The 23,262-nt window shown below is 40.6% G+C and overlaps 2 long non-coding RNA genes across 7 annotated transcripts in view; one reads left to right on the forward strand and one right to left on the reverse strand.

Annotated features, from left to right (window-relative positions):
* Positions 1–16,535, forward strand: part of LOC109501400 — a 60,405-nt gene extending 43,870 nt beyond the window's left edge. Inside the window, exons 3-5 of one of the 2 annotated variants that reach the window (XR_006600430.1) lie at positions 371–472; positions 10,586–10,927; positions 13,330–16,535. This is a non-coding gene — a long non-coding RNA (uncharacterized LOC109501400). The remainder of the gene's footprint in view (positions 1–370; positions 473–10,585; positions 10,928–13,329) is intronic. The other variant, XR_006600431.1, reaches the window with a different exon arrangement.
* LOC123386497 overlaps positions 1–20,396 on the reverse strand; it is a 29,223-nt gene extending 8,827 nt beyond the window's left edge. The window contains exons 1-2 of one of the 5 annotated variants that reach the window (XR_006600425.1): positions 20,079–20,396; positions 15,330–15,409 (exon numbers count right to left, since the gene is read on the reverse strand). This is a non-coding gene — a long non-coding RNA (uncharacterized LOC123386497). The remainder of the gene's footprint in view (positions 1–15,329; positions 15,410–20,078) is intronic. The other 4 variants (XR_006600427.1, XR_006600424.1, XR_006600428.1 and 1 more) reach the window with 4 other exon arrangements.
* Positions 20,397–23,262: the final 2,866 nt, after the last annotated feature.

A 23,262-nucleotide genomic window follows, 5' to 3' on the forward strand; every position in this document is an offset into this window, starting at 1 on the left:
CAAAACAAAATCAAAAAGACAAAAAGTCTAGTAGCCAAGACCTTGAACGGTACTTGATAAGAAAGGTTATCCAAATGGTGAATAAAATCATAGAATGCACTCAATGTCATTATCACCAGGAAAATGCAAATTAAAACTACAGTGCAGTACCACCCCTGCCCCCAAATTGCTAAAATTAAAGATTGACAATAGCAAATGTTGACAAGAATGTGAAGCAATTGAGAACTGTCATATACTGTTGGTGGGGGTGTCAAACTACTTTGGAAAAAAGTTTGGTGCTTTTTACTACAGTGGATGATATTTATACCCTATAACCAGGCATTTCTGCCTTAAAGAATGTCCTAGAGAACTCTGTGTGTTTGTCCTCCAGATTACATATACGGGAACATTCACAAGAACACCCTTATAATAACCAGCTACTGGAAAAAAAACTCAAATGTCTATGGACAGAAGAATGGATGAATAAATTGTGGTAAGTTCATTCAATAGAATATTATGCCACAATTGAAATGAACAATGTACGAGTACACATAAAAGTCAGGTAAATCTCACAAACATAATGTTGATTGTAAGAACCAGACAGAAAGTAATAAATATTGTATGACTCCATTTATAGCAAATTTAAAAACAGTCAAACAGCATAAAGAAAGGCAAGAGGCTAATTACCATGAAAGTCAGCTCAAAGCAGAAGGAACCTGTGACTGAGAAGGAGAACCAGAAGGTTTAGAGGTGTTGACAATGGTCTCTTTTGAACTGGGTAATAATTATAAGGGTGTTGATTTTATAATAATTGAATAAATGTACATTTCTGTTTCATGCAATTTTCTGTATAGGACTACATTACAAAATATGACAGTAAAGGGGTACATGGGTGGCCCAGTTGGTTGGGTGACTGACTCTGGATTTTGGCTCAGGTCAAGATCCCAGGGTTATGGGATTGAGCCCTGTGTCGGACTCCATACTGAGCCTGGAGCTTGCTTGGAATTCTCTCTCTCCCTTTCTCTCTCTCTCTCTCTCTGCCCCTCCCCTGCTCACATTCAAGCACACTCTCCCTCTATCTCTCTCTCTCTAAAATAAAGAAATAAACTTTAAAAATATGACAATAAATAAGATTTTTGCAATTTAATTTTAAAAACTTAGAAAATCACACACACACAGACACACACACTGCACCTCATTCTTTAAAATTTGTGGATTATATCTGTGGGAGTGCAAATACAACATGGAGAGTATATGCTGGCACATTATTTTACATTTGCAGTTGCTCATTTATCAATTCAATAGTGAATAACCATTGTGATATGACCCTCTTGATTATAATACTCAGCTTTGAAAAAATTGTTTTAGCACCATATTATATATGTCAACATATCTTTAATTATAGATATATGCCCATAAAATATTTAAGGATTCATACATTTTTCTATGAAGGCTAATAAATAGGTAGTTTTGATAATGAGACTTTTTCCTGAGAGAAAGCATGTGTCCAATTACATTCTGTTTTGCATTTTCAGTTGAGTACTCCTCTGGTTTTTTAACTTATAAACACTTAGATGATATGAGTATAATCTCCCACAAAGCTGTTGAGTAACTTTTTATATGGTTAGGAATATCAGAAATAGTTTTTTTTCCCCTAGTGGCTAAAATAAGACTTCTTGTAGTCTTCATAAATAACAGCAACAACAAAAATGATTAAACAGGTACCTGGAATTTGGAACTTACATTTTCCTCATGTATAGTGTTTGGGGACCACCCTGTTCTTACCCTCACCTATCCCTTGTAGTGTGTGTCTGATTCACAGAAGTGATTACTCATGAAGCAGTGTTATTCCAAACAATGGTAGAATGCTGGCTGGTACTCAGACTCTCAGCAACCAGTTGAAGGAAGAAAGGAGAGAAAGAAAGAAAGAGATACAGAAGGAAGAAAAGGAGGAAGGGAAGGAAGAGTACAAGAAAAACTGTCTGACAAATTATAGACCAAAGAATGAAAAAAAAAATGAATGAATGTGTAAAAAGTCAATGGATGGATGAAAAATGAGAATATAAGTAAAAGAATTAGTGACTGCTTTAAAATCAGTGGATATGTGAGTGAATGAATAAAGAAAATACAGAAGAAGAATAGAAGTAAATGAATGAAAGAATGGATGGGTGGATGAATAAGTAAAAAATGAGTGAATGACAGAAAGTATAATGGCTAAATGAATGAAGAATGGAAATAAGTAAACAAAAAAAAAGAGTGAGTAAAAAATGAGAGAATGAGTGAATACAAGAAAGAATGAGAACCAAAGGGATTAGTCCTTCATTTTATATAAGTGGAAACAAGAGGTCAGTGTAAATAAGCTATTTTTTTCTTTTTTTTAATGTTTATTTTTGAGAGAGAAAGAGAGCAGGGGAGGGGAGAGAGAGCAGACAGAGGATCCAACACAGGTTTTGCACTAAAGAGAGAGCCCAATGTGGGGCTTGAACCCATGAGCTGTGAGATCATGACCTGAGCTGAAATTGGACACTTAACCAACTGAGCCACCCAAGCACCCCAATAACTGATTTGTTTCTAATGGTGGCCAGAGAGCCACTAGAACCTAGGTTTGCTGAATGTGAGGCTTGTACACTTTTCACATAATTTAGCTTGGCATTCCCTAAGATCGGAGCCTGAGACAAGGTCTTTGTACAGATAGTTTATCTGGGGTATCATCCCAGGGAATAGTAGAAAAGTGCAGGGAGAACAAAACAGGGAAGTAGAAAAAGCCAATAATAGTGTGTTGCTGAGAATTGTCCACCCAAGGGTTAAGTGGTGGGAGCGTTCATCCATCAATGCCCAATCTCCTTTGGTTGATAGTGGCCCCCAGGGATGTTAACTCCAGCTTGCACATGTGCACTGGGCAATCCCCAGTAGGTATGGCGGATCCCAGGGGACAGAGATGAAGAAGGAAGCCTATACCAAGTCATAGGTTCAAGGTGGGAAGTGAGTGAGAGCCCAGAATGAACTGTCCTCCCAGAGGTGGCTAAAATCAGAGGTGAGATTTTAAGAATGTGAGTCATGAAACCAGAAGCACCGGGAGTATTTGAGCACAATGATTTGTTCTAGGAAAGTTCTAGAAGGTGTTAGAAAAATGTTAGGGAAAGGAAGATGACTAAATAATCATGATTTAGTTGTACAATAAATTAATAAACACCCAGCAGCAAAAATACAATCAGGTTGAAGTCTGTGTTTCCTTCAAGCTCCAGGCACTTTATAATTCTATGATAAATCATAATACTGATAATAGATTATTATAATAAGGGTTACTTTTATTTTTCTTTCAACTCATAGCTGTTATTAAATTTGAAATAAAAAAGAGGAGCCTTTAAAAAAATAAGAATACATGTAGAACTATTAAGGAAATAGGACAAATATTTTCCCTGTTGAAAAGCCCTATAGCATTGAACAACAATGTGTAGATCTTATCGGTGTATGAAAAAAAAAAAAAAAAACTTCTCCTCTATCTTATATTTGTGCCTGGGGCTTGCAAATTAAACTGACAAAAGACAGATTCACAGGAGAAAAGGCATACAAATCTTATTTGACGGTAATATTTTAATTTTATATGCATGGAAACCTTCATAAAAAAAGTGGGGGGAAGAACCAAAGTGGTGGTTTACCTAGGGGCTTATATACCATTTTAACAAAGGGTGACAAATGTTTGGAGAAGTGCCAAGAGAAAGGAAAAGGGGGTTGGGCTTCTGGGAGCAATAAATTGTGGGAAGATAAACATATAGGGAAACTAACATAAGATAAAGATTATTTTTGTAGGGTTTGTTTGTGTAGACCCATCTCAGTGCTAACTTTACATCTCTAGTGAAAATGGTTGCTTTTTTTTTTTTCCTCTGGTATGGGAGAGGAGAGGGAGAAAGCCTTCACAAAGGGATATTTGTGTCCCACTTTTGGGAAGGCAGATGGCAGAGGGCAGGGAGCTCTTTCTGAGTTTGCTGTTTTTTTAATTGCCTTTGACTCAACACAATCCTTATTCCAATGTAGCAGATTTTGGGGTGGCATATTCTCATACCCTTCATAGGTAAAGCCCACTCTCCATGCATTGTTACCTATCTTACCTCTTATTACAGGTTAGGGCAATTTGCCAGAGAAGACTTTAGACTTTGGATGTGGCCATTGTTCTAATCCCTGTACTGATAATCCCCAGCTCAGGACCCTGTCCATTTGCACATGCTCAGAGTAGAAAAGGAAAGCAGCTTTAACTTTTAATGCGATGTGTTCCTTCAAGCTCATCCTCCCCCCACCCCCCACTTCTTTTCAGGGCTCCCCTAATCATGCCTTCATGATATCCACTTCAACCTCCCAATATGTTCTCACCTGTCTTCACTGGTAAAGGCCAGTGTGGAAATATAGTCATCCCTCCAGAAATAGTAACTGTCTTCCTTACACTCTCAAGGGCTCCCCTTGCTGCAGGGCCAAGCTGATAATCTATTTCAGACTGAAGCATTTAAGGCTGGTCATGGCAGATCAAGCCTCCTTCCAAAGTTGTGTTTATATTTTAACATGAATTTTGGTGTTGTGATTCCAACTAACAAATAATATGGAAATTACTGGAACTGTCAGGGCCAAAGAAGGAGATTCTGGAGGTCATGAAAGATGTTTTGCCTCAACTGCCTATCCATGAAATAAGCCTTTCCTGGGCCAATAATTTTGTTCTGAAATGCCCATTCTACTGGAAACATTATTCGCCTTTTTTCCTTATCTTGGTCATGAATGTCATCACCAATTTGGTTCTGAATCCAGAAAATGGACACCAGTGTTCACACTTTCTTTTTTCTAACTTTTCCCCATCCAAATCCTGCCCGTTCTCCAGCCTAATCATCTTACCAGATTGAACATTTCTCTTTCACTTGCTCTAATTGAGGTTTCCAGAGAGAGCCTCATGTAACTTCTGCCTAATCAGCATACTGCCTGCTCATGCGCACTTCTTCCACTCCCTGCCCTCAAAGTCTGCATTCTTGTCCACATGACACCTCTGTCTGATGGTGTGATCTTCTGCCACCCTCTCCCCACTTTGGAGACCACACTATACTCTCTCTTGACTCCAGGTTTTCACACCTACTTTTACTCCTGCATAGATGATTTCTTTTCCTTCCTTTCTCTTAAATACTCTCAAAGCTTATTATGAAGTCTGGAAGCTTTCCCTGACCCTCATCCACTTGGATTTGGTCAGGTGCCCTGACCACACACTCCAGCTGCCCTGCCATGTTGGTCTCCTGTGTGGCTGCTGTAACAAATTACCACAAACTAATGGCTTAAGACAACTGAAGTTTATTCTGTTACAGTTCTGGAGGCCAAAAGTCTGAAATTGAAGTGTTGGCACAGCTATGCTCCCTCCAGCGGCTCTGGGGGAGAATCTGTTCCTTGTCTCGACTAGCTTCATGTCTCCAGTGGCATTGCTCTGTTTGTGACTGCATCTCTGTGCTCCATCTTCACATTGCCTTCCCGTCTGTGTGTCTGTCTTCTTCTCTCGTATAAGAATACTTTTCATGGCATTTAGGCCCCATCTACATAAGCCATGATTATCTCCTCATCTCAAGATCCTTAACTGAATCACATCTTCAAAGATAGCCTTTTCCAAATAAGATAACACTCACCAGTTCCAGGGAATTTTGTGGATATACTGGGCAGAAGACATTTTCAACCTACCTCTTCAGTACTACTCTGATGGACCTGTCATTGTGCCTTGTAATTATTGTTTCTTAAATTAGCTGCCACTTTATATGACTTGTCAGCCTTGTTTGCCTCTGATCCTCATTTGAAAAGAACGGCTCAAATCTCTTTAGAAGGTCAAGGACACTAAATATTTAACTTTAGCAGACCCCCTAAAACTGATTCTCCACATGGTCAGCCCCATCTCTACTCTCAAGACACTCCAAGTATCTGCTTTCCCAACAAATTCTTCCCAGGGCAGAAGGCAAAGGAAATTTCCTTTCTAGTTCAGGAAATTCTGATCCAGCAGATGATCCCTTGGAAGGGTTTTTATTTCTCATGGGCTTGACTTGGCCTAGCCCAACTTGCTGCTTCTCCTGAAGAACCTCCCCAAAGGAGTCTGCATCCCTCTAAAGACCATCATGCAAAAGAGCACAGGTCATCTGAGATGCCAAAGCAGTCATGTGTGCTTCTCCATTGGGACCAATAGTGGCTTCCTCCTTCTTCCTTGGCCTTGGGAGGAAGGACTCCATAGAGTTACTACCATGTTTGCCATTGCTGGCCTCACTCAAGGTATCTGAAATATCCCCTCTCTCAAAATTTTCCAGGTACTTCACCTCATTTCCCAATCCTCACCAGCAGAGAAAATTCAAATTCTCTTCAGTCTCTGTGGGCAGTCTTTAGAAAAAATAATAATTTCAGCCTTAGGTTCAAGTGTTTATTCCAAGACTCTTTTCCTCCTTATCACAGCTCAACTAAACAACCACTTTCTTGTCTCTTTATTAATGGAGATCACTAGTTGCAGAGATCCTGACTCTGTGACATCTTTAAGAAGCCTCCCTGACATTTTCAGGCCCTGAGGAATGCATGCTCCTGATTTGGGGCATAGGTCAGTACTTCCCAAGGTCCTTATGTAGAGAGTTCAGACACCTTTAGTTGCATCCTGTAGACCCAGTGTATTTTAGCAACGTAAGATACAGCATCGCATAGCCATTAAGGAAGCTGTCTAGCGAATCATCCAGAACTGGATCTTCAGTACATTTATGTAAGTCTCAGTTTCCTCTCCTATTAAATGGAACAATACTGACTCATATGGTTACTGTGAGTTTGGAATGAAAACATGCTTGCATAATAAAGAGGAATTTCTCCAAGATACTTAGAATGCATACGATGTTTTTGTCCCCTCTACTGACTACAGACTTTGCCAAAAAGACATTTTTCTTGGCAATTAATGGTAACTTCTCCCTGGTTTTCACACAGAACACCTTTGGGAGTTGCAATCAAATGGAGTCCTCATGTAGCAGACTTCTAAGTGGGATTTTTTTTTCTCTGTTACATAGAAATTAGAGGATAAAACCCCCCAGTATGTGTCAAAAAAGATTAAGTGCTCCATAGTCTTAAAAAATCCAACCATATTTGTGACTTTTTAGAGATTGAGATTGCCTTCAAGAAAGAGAGACAGGCATCTTCTTTCTTTACTGGATGCTTGCTGATCTATTAAACTTCAAACCCACTCTGCTTCTGCCAAGGGACTGGAGAGGAGTTAGGGGATTTCTTGAGAAAGCTTGACATGGGTCCTCAGGCATTTAGACATGCAGGTGAACAGACAGAGATCTCCAGAACATCTGGAGATTTCCAGAGGCAGTAAGTAGGCTTGTTGGGAAACATTGAGAAAAGGATTTAAGAAGGAAATACAGGTCAATGGGCTTTCCGCTCTCCAAGGCCTTTGAAAAAAGAAAACCTTAATGGTTCTCAAGCTCCACAGGAAGTACCATGGCAATAAGAGAAGACTAGGCTGGAAGTAAGAACTGGTGAGTGTGCTGGCGAGGAGGCAAAGTGAAGAGAGACACAGCCATCCCTCTTAACTGGGATCTTCAGCACAGAGAATAAAACTGAGTTCCTACAGGAGAGACCTCCATTTCAGCAGAAGTGGAAGCCAATGAACAAGAGAGAATCCAGACATGTCCCCATCACTACTGTGCTAACAGTTATAAAACATGGCACTCTGTGCCTATATTGATAGCCCTTTTCCCCTCCACCTTCAACTTTTCAAGAGGGTAGGATGGGAGGAGCAAGGAAAGAACAGATGAAGTTCTTCCTCACTCCACGTGCCCCTGGCCTCCTGCCAAATCCAACCTAGGGATGGGGGGCCCAAGATTTAAACTGAGTTTGAGGTTGGCTCATTAAGTTGAATAGGCTTTTATTATTATATACTTTTAATTGTAATAAACTGTACATAATATAAAATTTATCATTTGAATCAAAGTGTACACAGTTCAGTGGCATTAAGTACATTCACAATGTTGTGCGGCCGTCACCAAAGCATTTTCCATATCCCAAACTGAAACTCTGCACCCATTAAAAAAGTACTCTCTGTTTCTTCCTCTCCTCCCCCTGCCCACCCTGCACCATGGCCTGGTAACCTCTGTTCTACTTTCTGTCCCTATGAATCTGCCTGTTTTAGGTCCTTGATATGAGTGAAATCATACAATATTTGTGTTTTTGTGTTTGGCTTATTTCAGTTGGCATGTTTTCAAGGCTCATCCACTTTGGAACGTGTACCAGAACTTGATTCTTTTTCAAAGCTGAATATATGCATATGCTACATTTTGTTTATCCATTCATCTTTTGGTGGACATTTGGGTTATTTTCACTTTTTGAATAAATAATGCTGCTGTGGCTGCTGTTACTCCTGTTTTACAAGTATGTGTTTGAGGCCCTGATTTCAAATATTCTGGGTAATGCCTAACTAAGAGTAGAATTGCTGACTCTAATAATAATTCTACACTTAACTTTTTCAGGAACTGCCAAGCAGTTTCCCACAGTGGCTGCACCATTTTACATTACTAAATGCACATTCTGCGTTCTTCATCCTCTTCTCCAACACCTATTGTCTTCCATTTTTGGATAATAGTCATCCTAATGGTGACAAAGACTGTCTCCTTGACCTAATTTCAGTCAGACTCCACTCCTCTGAGCCTTCTTTTTAACTGGGCCTCATCCTTAGGGGCTATTTGGCCTGAATTGCCTAGTCCAGTTGTAGCAAAATCCCCTTTGTTGTCCCCTCCCTAGTAATTTCCCATCCATTGATCATCCCCCAACAACTCTGTTTGATAGCTATATGTCCCCAGCTGTCTTTCTGTGTTTGGAATGGAGCAGATCTCTCTCCCCTGTTGCAATAGTCTTGACACTTACAATAAATTCTTCCTCCCCATATTAGAAAGTGTCAGAACAGTTTTTTTTTCTATAACAATGGGTGTAAAGTTGTATCTCATTGTGATTTTGGCTCCTTAATGGCTAGTGATGAGCAGCTGAATGGGTTCTTAATATCTGAAAATATATGGAAATGATGGCATCTGCCTTAAATTTAAAGGACAGGAAAGAGATTTTTGACAGAGTATTGTCAACATACTGAAAAAAATAGAGAGACAGATTTATGTTTGCCTTTCATCAATAATGCCCTCCTTCACTACAAAATACCCCTCTCCTTACCTATAGACAACCACTGTGGGGCCACATCTCTCCCTTCATTCTCAAAGCCTGAATTTTCCATCTAACTGCTCCTCCCCTCCTTAAATTCCAGGTAGTCCCTGTTTGGACCTAAATTTTTAAAAGGTCAGGCTTATTAATTGTTCCCTGTAAGAGATAAAAACACAGGCCTTCAGCACTCAACTAACCTCTTAGAACATGGATACGCAACAAGAAAACTGGATGAAAAGGGAGGTGCATGGTGACATCACATCTTCCTGACTCCATCCCTGAGCCCTAACCTGAAAGCATTCTTTTATTTTCCTCCAAATGACAACATCTGCCCCGGAAGACAGGATGACTAGGGAGAGGGAACTGACTGGTGGGCAGAAACCTGGAAGACAAAGCCAATGCAAGTGTAGTTTTATTGAGCATACAGATGAGAATGGCTCACCAAGAAGGCAGGGCAGTATTGGCTATTGGAATTGCAGACATAAGAACTCTCTTCAAAGAAAACTACTTCATAATCCCCTATGGGACTAATGTCTGCAAAGTGGCACTGGCCTTTTATGAATTGTATTAATTATACTCTTAAACCCTATGCAAATTGCAAAATCATTTTTTTCCAATTGAGTTAATGAAGCCCGTTTAGTACAGGCAAACTGTCAGCAGAAAATTAGCCAAGCACATTGTTTGCAGATAAGAGAAATTTGGTTGAGGGTTTTCCTGGGTTATGATTGCAATACGTTCTGGGATGCCTGCTTTGCGATTTTTCTTTTCCTTGAGTGTGATCCATTTCCTTCTGACTGAGCTGGATGTGCAGGGGACTGTCACACTTTCTGATGGTGTTTTATCTATCACTGGGGAGCTGCAAATTCATTCTCAAAGTCTCAATACTGAGAGATGTTATTATCACTTGGAAACTTTCATTGAAAATAAGACAGTCTTTGAAGGTGGTTGGCTGCTTCTTGACTGCTCTGACCTTCTGTCAGCTTGGGCCTCTTTTCCTCTTGAACTCCAAGCTGCAAAGGAGAGAGTACCCCTTTCATACCTTCCAGCCCACTGCAAAGGGACCCCAACTCTGTAAGAAGCAGAATTCCTCCACATTCTTCTGACCTTGCAGTCTGGAAACCAGTGGACCTGAACTATTGGGCCTGTGCTTTGTTGATATTTTCAAGAATTTAGGATGCCTCACAGCATAGAACAATAGGATGTCTCCTCCAGGCAGGCCAGTTGCAATTATCCACCACTCGGGGAAGCACCTTTCTCTGTGCTGTGGTCTGTAGGAAGCATTACTCTCTACTATTGTGGTAGTACACAACCCACACATCTTTTCCTGGCAGACTTTCTCTCAAGGACTAGTCAGAGAATGCAAATAGGTGAAGTTTGTGATTAGTGTTTTATAAATTCTCTATTCTCTGTTTCATTTCCTCAGGGCTGTCATGGTGGAAGCAGATAACCCAATGAAAGTAAATTCACATTAAAGGAAGAAAGGTTATTAATGGTTTAGTGTGCTATCTCCCAGATGATTTATCTTTTATTGAGAAGCTTTCAGAAACATTCAAATGTTCCTGATTAAAAAAAGAAAAATTGGAAATATCCACCTGAAGGTCAGTCAGTGAGGGAACTGTATTTGAGTGAAGAGCTTTCTACTTGGGCCTCTCAAACAAGACAACTCTGGCCACTTCAATCAAAGCAAGAATATGTCCGCAGCCTCAGGTCACCACAAGATGGGATTTGGAATTGGTTTTGTTGTTATACAGTCCCAGACACCAAGGTGACTCAAAAACTGCATATTTTCCCTTTCCGTACTTCCCACCATGCTGAATCGTCCTTCTTTCTGCCCAGTCTTTGGAGTCTAAGAATTCTTTGCTTCACTTTAGTCTGATACTTACCCACATCCTCTCTCAAAAGGTACAGCTCTCTACTCCATAGCACCTGCTGCTGACTAGAGTCCCCTTGCAGAAAAGTTGAGTCTTTTCTGTTCCAGACCCCTCAATACTGACCCACTGGAAAAGGCCTGTGTTCAGTTGGCATGAGATCATCTGACTTCCCTAGGGGACCGAGCCTGCATCTTGGCTAACTTCGCAGCTCTTTGTACAGTCTATCCCAAATTATTCCTCTTCCACATAAGACTCTGAATGTTCCAGAATGTCCAATATCTTAAATCTGCCTAAATTAACATCAAAGAAGCCTTCCTGGTATGGTTCCTCAAACCACACATGGTTAGTTCCTGAACTAAATCCTAGGCTCGTTCAGGTCATTACACAAAAAATTACGATTGCTATCTCATTTTATCCTCACAACAATCAGAGTGAAGTAGATAAAATAGACATTGCTATTCCAGATGAAAAATAATTACAGATAAACAAATGGAGATTCAAAGTGACCTGCCCCCAGTCACACAGATAACTAGTGATGAAGCCTGCGGAAGAGAACCTGTCTCCTGGCTTTTGTTCCAACTCCACTACCTTTCACAGTGCCAACCTTATCTCATTGTCTATCAAGGTTGATTTTAATCCAGAGAGATTATTCCCTTGGCACACTGAACTCCTGGCTCTATTGGCTAAATAATACTTTAAATTTAAAGGTTTCTTCCAATTTCACAAAATAGAACCAGTTTTATGGATGAAGGTACCAGTTTCCAGAAAACATACAAGGTAACATATTGGAAGATAATTTAGATTTGAATTTAGAAGTAAGAAAGACTTCATGCTTCCACCTTCGTCAGAGAACCCAGGGTGGAACCAGGTACCTGGTCTTCATACCTGGTGAAATGCCCCTACCCCCACACACTGGGGTTTAGTGGGTAGTGCACATCCATAGCCTGCAGAGCTCTCTCCATGACATCTTAAGGGAAATGAGACAGAGCACTCAGGACTGACCAAGGGAGGCACATATTTTGAAATCCATGAATTGTGTGATTTTGAGAGAGAACGGGTGTCCAACAGTTGATGAGTAAAGATCTGAATGTTATGGAGACCAGAATTTTTTTAAACTACTTTCCATTCCAAGTCCCAAGATGAATGTGATTTGTTTATTCATCTGTTTGGTTAATGTTGGTCCTATTTTACCCAGTATCATTTAGTTTGGGTGTCAGCAAATGTTTTCCCTAAGGGACTAGCTGGCAAATATTTTAGCTTTTACAGGCCATAGGGTTATGTAAATGAAAGGGCGTGGCTGTGCGCCAATAAAACTTTATTTACAAAAACAGGTGGTGGGCCAAATTTGGCCTGGGGGCATAGTTTGCCAGTTCCTGGTTTAGAATGATACTGTCTGTGCCTTTCTAAATTTAAAAAAGTTACAACATTCATTACCAGCAGGGAGCATTCTTATAAACTCCTTCCATGCTTGCTCAAAACCATTATTCTAAGCATAAGGGCCTCACTAGAAATGAAAATCCACTGACATCAAGCCAGAAAATTCTCTTACTGAATTCAGAAATAAAATCTGTTTATCATTCCACTTTGAAAATCAATTTATTGCTTAACAGGGTGTACCTCCATTAAAGATGTAATTAATGGAAACAATTTGCATTATACAAGAATTTTAGAATGTGAGAAGATTCACCTTGTATAGGGAAAGTTAGAGGATTTTCATTCACTGACAAAGGTTACCTTATCTAAACAACCTAATAAAGACAACTGTGACAAAGAAGCATATGCAATTAATAAACTTTAATTAACTTTTCCAAATTGGCTACTATTTCCTTTATATTCTAAAATTTTTAAATGATCGATAAAATATAAATAAATTTGAAATTTTATAATAATATAAATATATAAGGGTATATAATTTATCCTAAGAATGTATAATATAAAGATATATAATATTTCTTAGTGATTTGCACGAATACTGTTTATAGGACAGTGAGCATTTGAGTAGGGTTCGAATGGTCTGAATAGTTCCCTGCATTTTCATCTATGGCTGACAGGAACCTGCCTCCTCACCGCTCTATTACACTGCCTCCCAGAAGCGCGGGACGCTATTAATGGGAATATGTTGCTCAGACAAAACAAATGGTGTCAAGAATGAAAAAAAGTTTTAGAACCTCTGCACTAAAGCAATTAGGTCCTGTGCATCAGTGATAATGGGTTGACTTTCTATGTGTTTGGGTTTCATAGCAGAGACTCAGACCCAGAGCACGTTCAGGTACAGTGGCCTGTCTTTTCTCTCCAGGTGTTCCCAGCGGCTGTATCTTAATGTAGATTGGGAACAAAGGACATGTTAGAACTGCCAAGTACCACAGTCAACCTCTCAAATGCTATCAGCTTTGCCTGCATCAGACATCAGTGAAGAGAGTGAAACACGTGAATAAAAGCAAAAGGTCTGTAATATGCAGGACTTTATTAGGCAGTTCTGAGTGAACTCCAAACAAAATGTGCAAAAAGATGAGGCATCCCGGAAAGACACCTCTAATCAAGTCCGTGTGCCTTAGTGAAGCTCTACATCACAAAGGAAACAGAAAACAGAGTCCAGATTGGGAAAGGTGTTCGTCTTCCGCCAGTACAACATTCTTACTCCCTACAAATTTACTGAATCTATAAAGACCTGAAGTTAAGCTCCTCCCAAGGCCAGATTCAATGTAAGCGCTGGTTCTGTGCATTTAATTAATGATCTTTGTAAATATTTGGAAGATTGAAATCGATTGCATGTGCTCGGCATTTCTGCAGGCATAGATTCCAAACTTTAAGCAAGGAGACTGCCCCTTTCCGATTTCATCCGTGGTAGTTGAGGCGAATTCGTCCTGTAAATGCACATCCTGACGCATGAAGCAAAGGGCCAGGCTCCCCAATTCCTTTCAAGGTTTTTAGCAGTCTTCATTGAAATAAATGTACCGGAAACAGCAGAAGTAGAAAATGGCACAAGGCGATAACGTTTGCATAAAGAAGCCATTAGGAAGGTGTGCCAATGGAACAATTGTGTGATGTTGCATAACAAATGCACACTTTCCTTTAGTTATTTTAAAGATTCCATTTATCTAGTGTTTTTTTTTTTTTTTTGCATTTAAAGAGCATGATGCTGAATGATTCTCCATTCCTGAGATGCCAGCACTTCTTGAAAAAACATTCACAGAATGATTCAAAGCATAATAAAAGAGTAAATCCAATGTAATATTTATCCAGCCTGAATTTTCAGCTTTAATACATCCAAAGCCACCCCATCCCCCAATTTGCACAATCACAGCTTAATAAAGCACATATTTTAAACAGGCTGTTAAAAATTGGTGAGAAAAGCCAGAAACAGAGCCACAGAACTCCCCCAAATGCCTCCAAGATGGAGACCACATAGACTAGAAACTGGCTGGAACTTTCTAAGTCCCTCTCTAGGGTAGGAGCTGAAAGGTCTCCATCCCACTGAAGGCAGAGCAGGGGTGGTCCTGGGGAAAGGCTAAATTCAGTTCACTGTTCAAAGAAGAATTCATGCAAATGCTTAATAAGTACATGGAAAAGGCAGCCTCACAAGTAATCAAGAACACAGATTAAAAGGAGAAATATGTTTCTTGTCTATCAAATTAGCAACTAGTACATGGCCTTCTAACTGGTTTTGCTTCCATACTTGCCACCCTACTGTCTCATCTGAGATGCATACAGCAGCCTGAGTGATGCTGATAAATCTTGAGAAGCATGGAGTAGCTTCTCTGGACTTCCTAGCCTTGGTTTCCCAATAAGAACAACCCTCCATCACCTCCTGCTGACTGGTGGCCACTCCAAGCACCTACTCATCTCTTTCCCCTTCTTGCTGCTCTATTTACAGCTTTCCCACCAGCCCTTGAAACTGTGGAGCAACACCAACCTCCTGGCCCTTGTACCTGCTCTCCCGGCTGTCTGGAATGCTATTTCCTTGGATCCTCACAAGGCTTCATTTCTCTCTGTTCTGGACTTAGATGTTGTCTACCTAAACTATTTAGATAGCACCTCCACTGAAACAGCATCACCCCACCAGCTCCCTACCCTGCTTTACTTTCTTCATAGAACGTATCCATCCCTGCATAACAGTCTACTCTATGTTTATTTACTTTCCCTGTCTTCCCACAAGATCTGAGTGTCTGGAGGACAGGAAATTCTTTTTGTTGTTGTTTGTGACTATATCTCAAGTGCCCAGAACAGCACACAATAAATATATGCCAATGGAATGGCTTTCAGTGGCTCAACCCAGGATCATCAAGGCTATTCTACCTGTGTTCCCACGCAAGGAAGGTGGAGAAAGATGTGGGCACAGTCATGATAGGAAATCATCTGGCAATGCTATCCAACACCTGCAAAGAGTTTATTTTTTTTATTCAGTTTACCTGCTTTCAGAAACTTACACCGGAACAATAATCAAAACATTCAGGTGAAGATTTCAATATAAAGATACTTACTAAAGTATTATTTGTGACTATGACAAATGGAAATGACTGGATAAATAGCAATACTCCTAATATAGAATGGCTACCACTTTTTCAGAAGTTATTAAGTGTTGGGTAAAAGGCTAAGTTTTTAAAATACTCCACAAACTAGTTGTATCCAATTTACAGATGAGGGCACTGAGGTAACTTGTCCAAGGCATCATTTGATGAGTTTTATGAAGCATGGGGCCTCAAGTTCTTGCTGCCTGGACTGAGCTAAGAAATAATAAATTGGATCTGACTTACAAAACAATGCCAAGCATTTGGTCTTACTTGGGGGGGAGGCTGCCAAGGTGAGTGGGGAGGCAAGGGTACCCTTGAGTGGCAGGGATCATGGTTGTTCTTTCAGCTCTAAACAATCCCAGATCCCCCAGGCCGTGCACTGGGAACTCAGTCTCCCCAGGCCTCTGAAGTTCGATGTGCGCAGCCCGAAGACTTTTGCAAACATTTATCACTGACCTTTAATAGATCAACATTAAGCAAACAAACTTCTTCCTCTACACCCCCCTGCTCTCCCTTCTTCCTATTGTTGCCAGGGTCAATGGTTTCCTCTGAGTCCCCGAACCGATCTCCGTGGAGTCTCACTCATTTCCTGTCCAGGGAGCCTTGGCATCTGATCTGCAGTCCAGAAGCGGGCTGGGGAGCCAGCAGCCCCAGGGTCTGTTTCTCCTTATTGTCTTCAGGGAGACCGTGGGCTCCCCTCCCACCCCACGCACTGTCACGGGAACCAAGCCCTCGGGTAGGAGGCCATCTGGCCCTGCTGCCAGACCTGTTGATGGGTTGGCTTCCACCCCTTGTTCCTGCCTCCCACCACACCCTTCATGCCCCCATCCACAAGAGGAAACAGCGTCCCATATGCTTGCAGCTTCGTTGACTCTTCTAGTCCTCAGCTCCAGATGGTCTGGATTCACTTTTCGAAATGGCTCTGTCTCTAATTCCCCATTTATTGTTCATGTGCTCATTTTAAGATTGTGGCCCATTAAAAAAAAAAAAAAGATTGCATCCCATTCCATGTTTTCTCCTTCTACATTTTGAATTATTTTAATTTAAAGCTGATGCTGCTAGCTAATTAATCAAACTTCTGCCAGCCACATGCACGTATACATCCTCTGTTGAATTTTAGTGTATGTGAATGTGTGTGTGTGTGTGTACGTGTGTGTGTGTGTGTGTGTGTGTGTGAAAGGGAAAATTCCTTTCACATGGCCTCTTGTCCCCAGAAATCTAAAAGTTTCTTTGTCTTGGCGTTGTCCCAGCAACACCACTCTCTGCCCTTTTCTTTGGCCTATTCTTAGGGTATTTTGAAAAAAAGCCTAAGGATTCTCGCAGTGCTGATTTTCACAACAGCGACAAGAAACAGGACCAGCGAGGCCCAGTTAGGGAAATCCGAGTTTACCCACCTAACGGTTTGTGGGAGATAAATTGTAAATCCTTTCCATAGTGTCCCTCTCCCCTTTCCCTTGCTCCTTTTTGGCATCTCCCTTCCCACATTCCCCTCCCTCCAGATAGTTAAGGACCCCTGAGGGAAGGCAAAACCTTCAGACCATTTCACCTTCACCTTCCTTAAGTGTAATTCCTCAGAGACTTTGTGGGAAAAAAAAAAGCAGGAATAGTGAACTCAACAAGCATTCATTCAGAGTTGATGCGCAAGAGTGGCCTTAGGGAATAGCCCTACCATTGAACATTTCACTTTAGTATCAGCAATATCTTAATCCAAAAAGTCATTAATATAGATCCTTCAGTCCAACATAGTGGGAAAACATGTTTTGTCACCTCTCTTCTGTTTATCTTTTGGCCTGTTTCTTAGGACCATCAGGTAATGCCTTCCCATGCATGAGGGGGCTGGATGTGGTGAGCTGTGTTCTTGGAGTTGACACCATGAAGCTCTTCGGGGCTGCTCTCCTCACCATGGACCTTCTCCTGGTTGCATGCATGTTCAAATGAACAAATGAAAGATCAAATGTGAATATGGATTTACTTTCTAGTAGTGAGAATCCAGCATGAATTTCTTCCTTATTCTTTGACTTAAACTGAGGTGTTTTTTTTTTTCTCTTTGATGAAGCAGGATGAACAGCAAAGATGAGGTGACTATGGTGAAGCCAGAGGACAGGGCCTCCTTTTTAATATTGTTTTTATTGATGAACAGCCATCTAACTCTCTCCCCAGCTGCGGTACACTCAATTATATTTTTGGGATTGTGTGCTACAGAGATCATTCTGCCTTATTCTTTTAAAAATGGGTTGGGATTTCAAACAAAGGGGAATGCATTTTTAAGGAGGAAGGAGAAGGGAGTCAAAACTGCTGTGTCTTTCTGATTGCAGACAAACGACGGGTGAGAATGCGAAATCTGCCTGGCTGGTGTTTTTGTCCTCATTTCAATTTCTCCAGCACTGAAGGATGCCCTGCTTCTCTGCTAGAAGATGCTCTGCTCTAAGAAATAGACCACCCCCCCACCCAGTTACTAGAAAGAAGACTACATGTGGACTAGTGTGCAAGGCAGACTGGTGGGTGACCAGACCCTCACGGTTCTCCTACACCAGAACAAGCAGGCAACTCAGACAGAAAGACAAACAACAGCCAAATGAATCTGCCAAGGCCAATAAGTTAAGAAGGCTAGTTGATTCATGTGACTTCAGTGCGGTAGGGTGGGTGGAAGTGTCAGTAGACAAGAGACCTAGGTTTAATTTTTAGCTCTGTCATCTGCTACCTACAGTCATGAAACACACCTTTAGCATCCCTTGGAATCTTTAGTTTCCTTGTAAGTGGAATGAGGATGGGAAAATCCTGCCCCATTGGAGCCATCAGAAGGATCAGGTAAAATGTCACTTGTGAAACCCTAATTTTAACTGTAAGTGTTAAGGATATATAACCAGTCCGTCTGTGTGATAGTAAGTAGTTCAGACATAAGGGAATGTCCCCCATGTCCATCCCACAAAAGGGAAGACAACCTGTGGGGTTCCTGAGTATGAAGGGGAAAAGAGGATAACACACAAAATTGGGTGACTTTGAGAGTAGCATGACCCTTTCTAACTTTAAATTTTTAAAAATGTTTTAATGTTTTTTTTTAAATTTTTTTAACGTTTATTTATTTTTGAGACAGAGAGAGACAGAGCATGAATGGGGGAGGGGCAGAGAGAGAGGGAGACACAGAATCAGAAACAGGCTCCAGGCTCTGAGCCATCAGCCCAGAGCCCGATGCGGGGCTCGAACTCACGGACCGCGAGATCGTGACCTGGCTGAAGTCGGATGCTTAACCGACTGAGCCACCCAGGCGCCCCTAATGTTTATTTTTGAGAGAGAGACAGAGAGTGCAAGCAAGGGAGGGGCAGAGAGAGAGGAAGACCCAAAATCTGAAGCAGGCTGCAAGCTCTGAGCTGTCAGCACAGAGCCCAACACAGGGCTCGAACTCACAAACTGCGAGAGCATGTCCTGAGCTGAAGTTGGATGCTTAACCAACTGAACCACCCAGGCACACCCCCTTTCTAACTCTAAAGGAAACCACACATTTCCTGTATAGTTTCGTAGATGCTCTAGAATCATTGTGGCGTCCATTCTGAGTCAGAAATTCAGTCTTAGCATTGACGGTGTTTCTCAATGATGCAATACCTCTGAAAAGAACAATCTCTTAAAAGCACACAAGGCTTCCCACAAGCCTCCATTGATTGGGCAATATTAGGCTACTCCTTCTCTGGTGAAGAGAAAGAAACACATATGATTTATGATAACGTGGGGTGTGATTCACTTGCTGGTGCATCCGCTTCTGGCAAAATAGTATTAGCTCTTAATACTGCTAGCTAAGCATTTCTCAACTAAACTTCATAGGCCTATGAACCAGCTGCTACTGGAGGGATTAACTAACATACAAGGCTGAGTGGCCCCATCCAAAGTTATTTCCAAAGATATACCTTGGGGATTCATAGTGGCAGTTTCTTAAATTTTAAAATATTGCACAGTTTTCTGTACTTGAGTCCTTTTATGTTTTCTTGTTACTGAATGCTCCTTTGAAACCAAAGGTATTGATATATTCTACCCTGCAGGGAAATCAATAAAAACTTTAATCACAAAATTAAATAAAAACCAAAGCTACTGACATTACATGGTAACACTCACTGAAGCAACAGCTTGAAGTTTTATGGTTCTCCTGCGGCTGGACTTATTATTTGTAAGAAAATCAATATCATCTTTAGAGTAATTTGGGATGCATCTTGTCATCATAGAAAACAAGTTCCTGGTAGACTTTACTAAAAAGGTAAGAATGAAGCATCAAACTGTGTTTGCCCATGCAGAAAGTGATTATTCCTTGATAGCGGGAAAAAAATAGAAGTGGGATGGCCACAAATGACATCTCCAACTGTGTCTCAAAGCACGTCATCATCTAGATGTGGCGGTCTAAGGCTCTAAACCACCTTCTATACACACTCTGATCTTATCAATGGGTCAACAGGCCTTTCCTGGAATGATTAAAAGCTTGGGGTAGTACATGATTTGAAATGTCCCCAGGAATGCAGCACATTCTTCATAGAACATACAGTAATATTACCTTAGTGACGTTAGGTAACAAAGCATCCTATTTCACATCTGGGGTGTTTTGCAAGTCACGGGATCATAGAATTGGATGAAACCTTAAGAGGCATTAAGTCCAATAAGCCCAAACTCTCTGTGATGCAGAGAGCATTCTAGAGTGTTCGTAAAGGATATAATTCCTCTTGTCATGTTTTCTTTCTCATCATTCATGGCAATGCATATCCAGAAACATGTGTATGTATACAACCTTTTATCTTCATGAGCCACACGTTTTCCAGTTCTAATGAATTATTAGGCTGAAAGCGTGTTCTTCTCCTCCATAAATGTCTGTGTGGTAAGCCACAGAGTGTAAAGTGAAACCATTGGCAGCCTGAACCATCAAGAGCTTCCCAGACAGTGATGTGGTAACACACTTTCAATGAACTTTTAAGAGAACCCTGAATCACTGCAAGTTTACTGGAGTCTAACTCAATATGCTCTTGTCCCCTGTGCTCTTGTGTTAGATCTTCAAAATGGCTTTTCTCAGAACTTGGGACTGCTTGCTCAGAATAGAAAGCAGAACCAGAGAATGAGACCTGCTTAATATATGGCAAGCACCAGTTGAATTAAGAGCGGAGGTTTTGAAAGTCAGGAAATGAAAACCAAAAGATTTTGCAAGGGTGAGGCCAATATTAAACCCAGCCAAAGTCAGCATTTATAGGCTTGGAGTCATCAACCTTGAATCAACAAATCAGGGTTTGGGGCACCCGGTGGCTTAGTCAGTTAAGCCTCTGACTCTTGATTTCAGCTCAGGTCATCATCTCAAGGTTTGAGAACTCGAACCCCCACATCAGGCTGTGTGCTATCAGAGCCTGCTTGGGATTCTCTCTCCCTTTCTCCCTCTCTCCCTGCCCTTCCCCTGCTCACGCACATGCTTTCTCTCTCTCTCTCTCTTTCTCTCTCAAAATAAATAAATAAACATTAATTAAAAAAAAATCAGGGCTTAGAATCCAGACAGTAGGTGTAAGGACTATTTCCAAAAGCTCCTCACATATGACCGTGAATCATAAGGTACTTAAGGTCTTTACCACTTATTGCAGAGATTGCTGATCAGTGAACCATCTCCAGGAATTAAGGTGGGAGGTAAGTGAATAAAGGGTGTGGAACACTCCAGGTCAGTAAGAGCAAGAAACCAAAAGGTCAATTAGATATGTGATGGCTTCTGTATCAGTACCCTAGCACATCAGCACTTTTGTCCTAATGTTCTCTTTTTGAACAATTTTCCTGATTAAATAACTAAGGCCACTTCAGGATAATTTTCTAAAGGCATGCTGCTCCAGAAGGTTCTCTCAGGAGAAGAATAGAGAAGAATTCACATCTTCTTCTATTGTAACCAGGTGTCCTCCAGCAAACCTACCCAGATAGGCTTGTCCCCATTCTCCAATCCATAATCTCCAGCTCCAATATCCTTTTCTAATGTGAAACACAAACAAACAATGAAAACTCTATACATATTTCTGTCACTGAGTTTAACAAATTGCATTAAAATGGTTGTACCATATGAAATTGCCAATATTAATCATTTTTGACATAAAAATGGCAATTTCATATAGTTCAAACTAATAATTATCTGCTTTTGTGCCTATATCCTCATCCAGCTCATTTATTTGATTTTCTGTTTATATAATCAAATTTTAATATGTCTTCACACATCACTGGTTTTCAGTCATTGTCTGATGAATAAATGAATGAATGAATGAAGAACCTGAGCTTCAGGACTTGAGCCATCTTTTTGAAGAAGACTGCTGGGGCTGCATATTTGACAAGAAAGAAGTTATGTGAGTTAGAAACAACTCTTTGATCTGATAGAACTATAAACAGTACACATTTCTGGATAATCTATTTCCTCAATAAAAACATGACCACACTGACAGATAAGCATACTATTTTATGGCCCAGCCAAATAATTTTCCTCTCAGATTAACAGATCTTCCAATACCTCATGGGATGGGAATCAGACCTTGGGTCTTGTTCTTTCATTTGGTATTTTACATGTGGTCCACTGACAACCAAAGCCAATCCATTTTAGCTGACGTCACTGGGTTGAAAATTTTTTGCACTGCAATGTTCCTGGTTAGATGCTGACAGGTGTGCAATTCTTATTTAATTTACTAAGTGTTCTCTATATCAAACTCACAACCATGCTATTTCTCTTCTGCACCTGATTCAGTGAGCCCTGGCTTATTTGATACTTGTGATTAGGCTGCCTTAGTCACTAACTAGCAAAGTTTCTGAGGAATCTTGCAGAAATGTCTTTAAGTCTAGATATTTTCTTTATGATTATGTGCAGAATTTTTTCAATATTAGTTATAGACACTCTTCTAAAACAACGTGATAATTTCTAGTGCAAACCTTGTCAAGAGCAAAATAAAATGACCTAAAATTGAAGATAAGCAACCTCTTGGGAAAAAATGGAGATGGACAAGGAAGAGAAGTAAAGTCTGAGGTAAAATTAGCAAATTTGTTTTTCTTTCTGGTTGTCATCATTTTTTTTTTCTTTTGGTAGGTATTGTGGGAATGGGCTGAAAAATATAGCAACTTTGGAAAAAGTAAACAAAAGTTCTTGATATTAATGTTGAATTTCCCTCCTAAAGTTGATGGGACAACTATTCTGATTGGGCATCTTTCAATCGTCAGCAGTAAGACCTGTTGAAAGTTTAAGAGACAGATACCGTCATTCCCTGGAGGGCTAAGGAGAACAGGTGACATGCGGGGAGGGTGTGTTCAGTTACTGCTTTTGAGGCTCAGGTCCATAACCATTCCAGATTGGATTTCAGTATTCACACTGCTTTGGTTCAAAATACCAAAGGGAAAAATAGTTTTAGAGATAAATCTCCATATGTTTGTATAGGCATATTTTACACCAACCAGCTGATTTGCACTGGACATTCTCATCTTCAGCACCTTTCCATTAGGAATCAAATAAGATTAGCAGTTTATTAGTACTGAGTAATATGAGTGGGTTAAGAAATAAAACATTAAGCCTGCTTTAAAGTTTCAAGTGGACAGTGAAAAACAGAGCTCTGTTTAGGGACAACAGAATTTTGTCTTGCCCTGCCCCTCTGGGTATGCCAGATTTAGGGGATCAAGAATAACAGGTGGTGAGATCTGGGATAATGTGCATGTTTGTGTTATATTTATGTTTGGATTTAGACAACATT

This window comes from Felis catus, chromosome B4 (genome assembly GCF_018350175.1).
Source record: "Felis catus isolate Fca126 chromosome B4, F.catus_Fca126_mat1.0, whole genome shotgun sequence".
In the NCBI taxonomy this organism is placed as follows: domain Eukaryota; kingdom Metazoa; phylum Chordata; class Mammalia; order Carnivora; family Felidae; genus Felis; species Felis catus.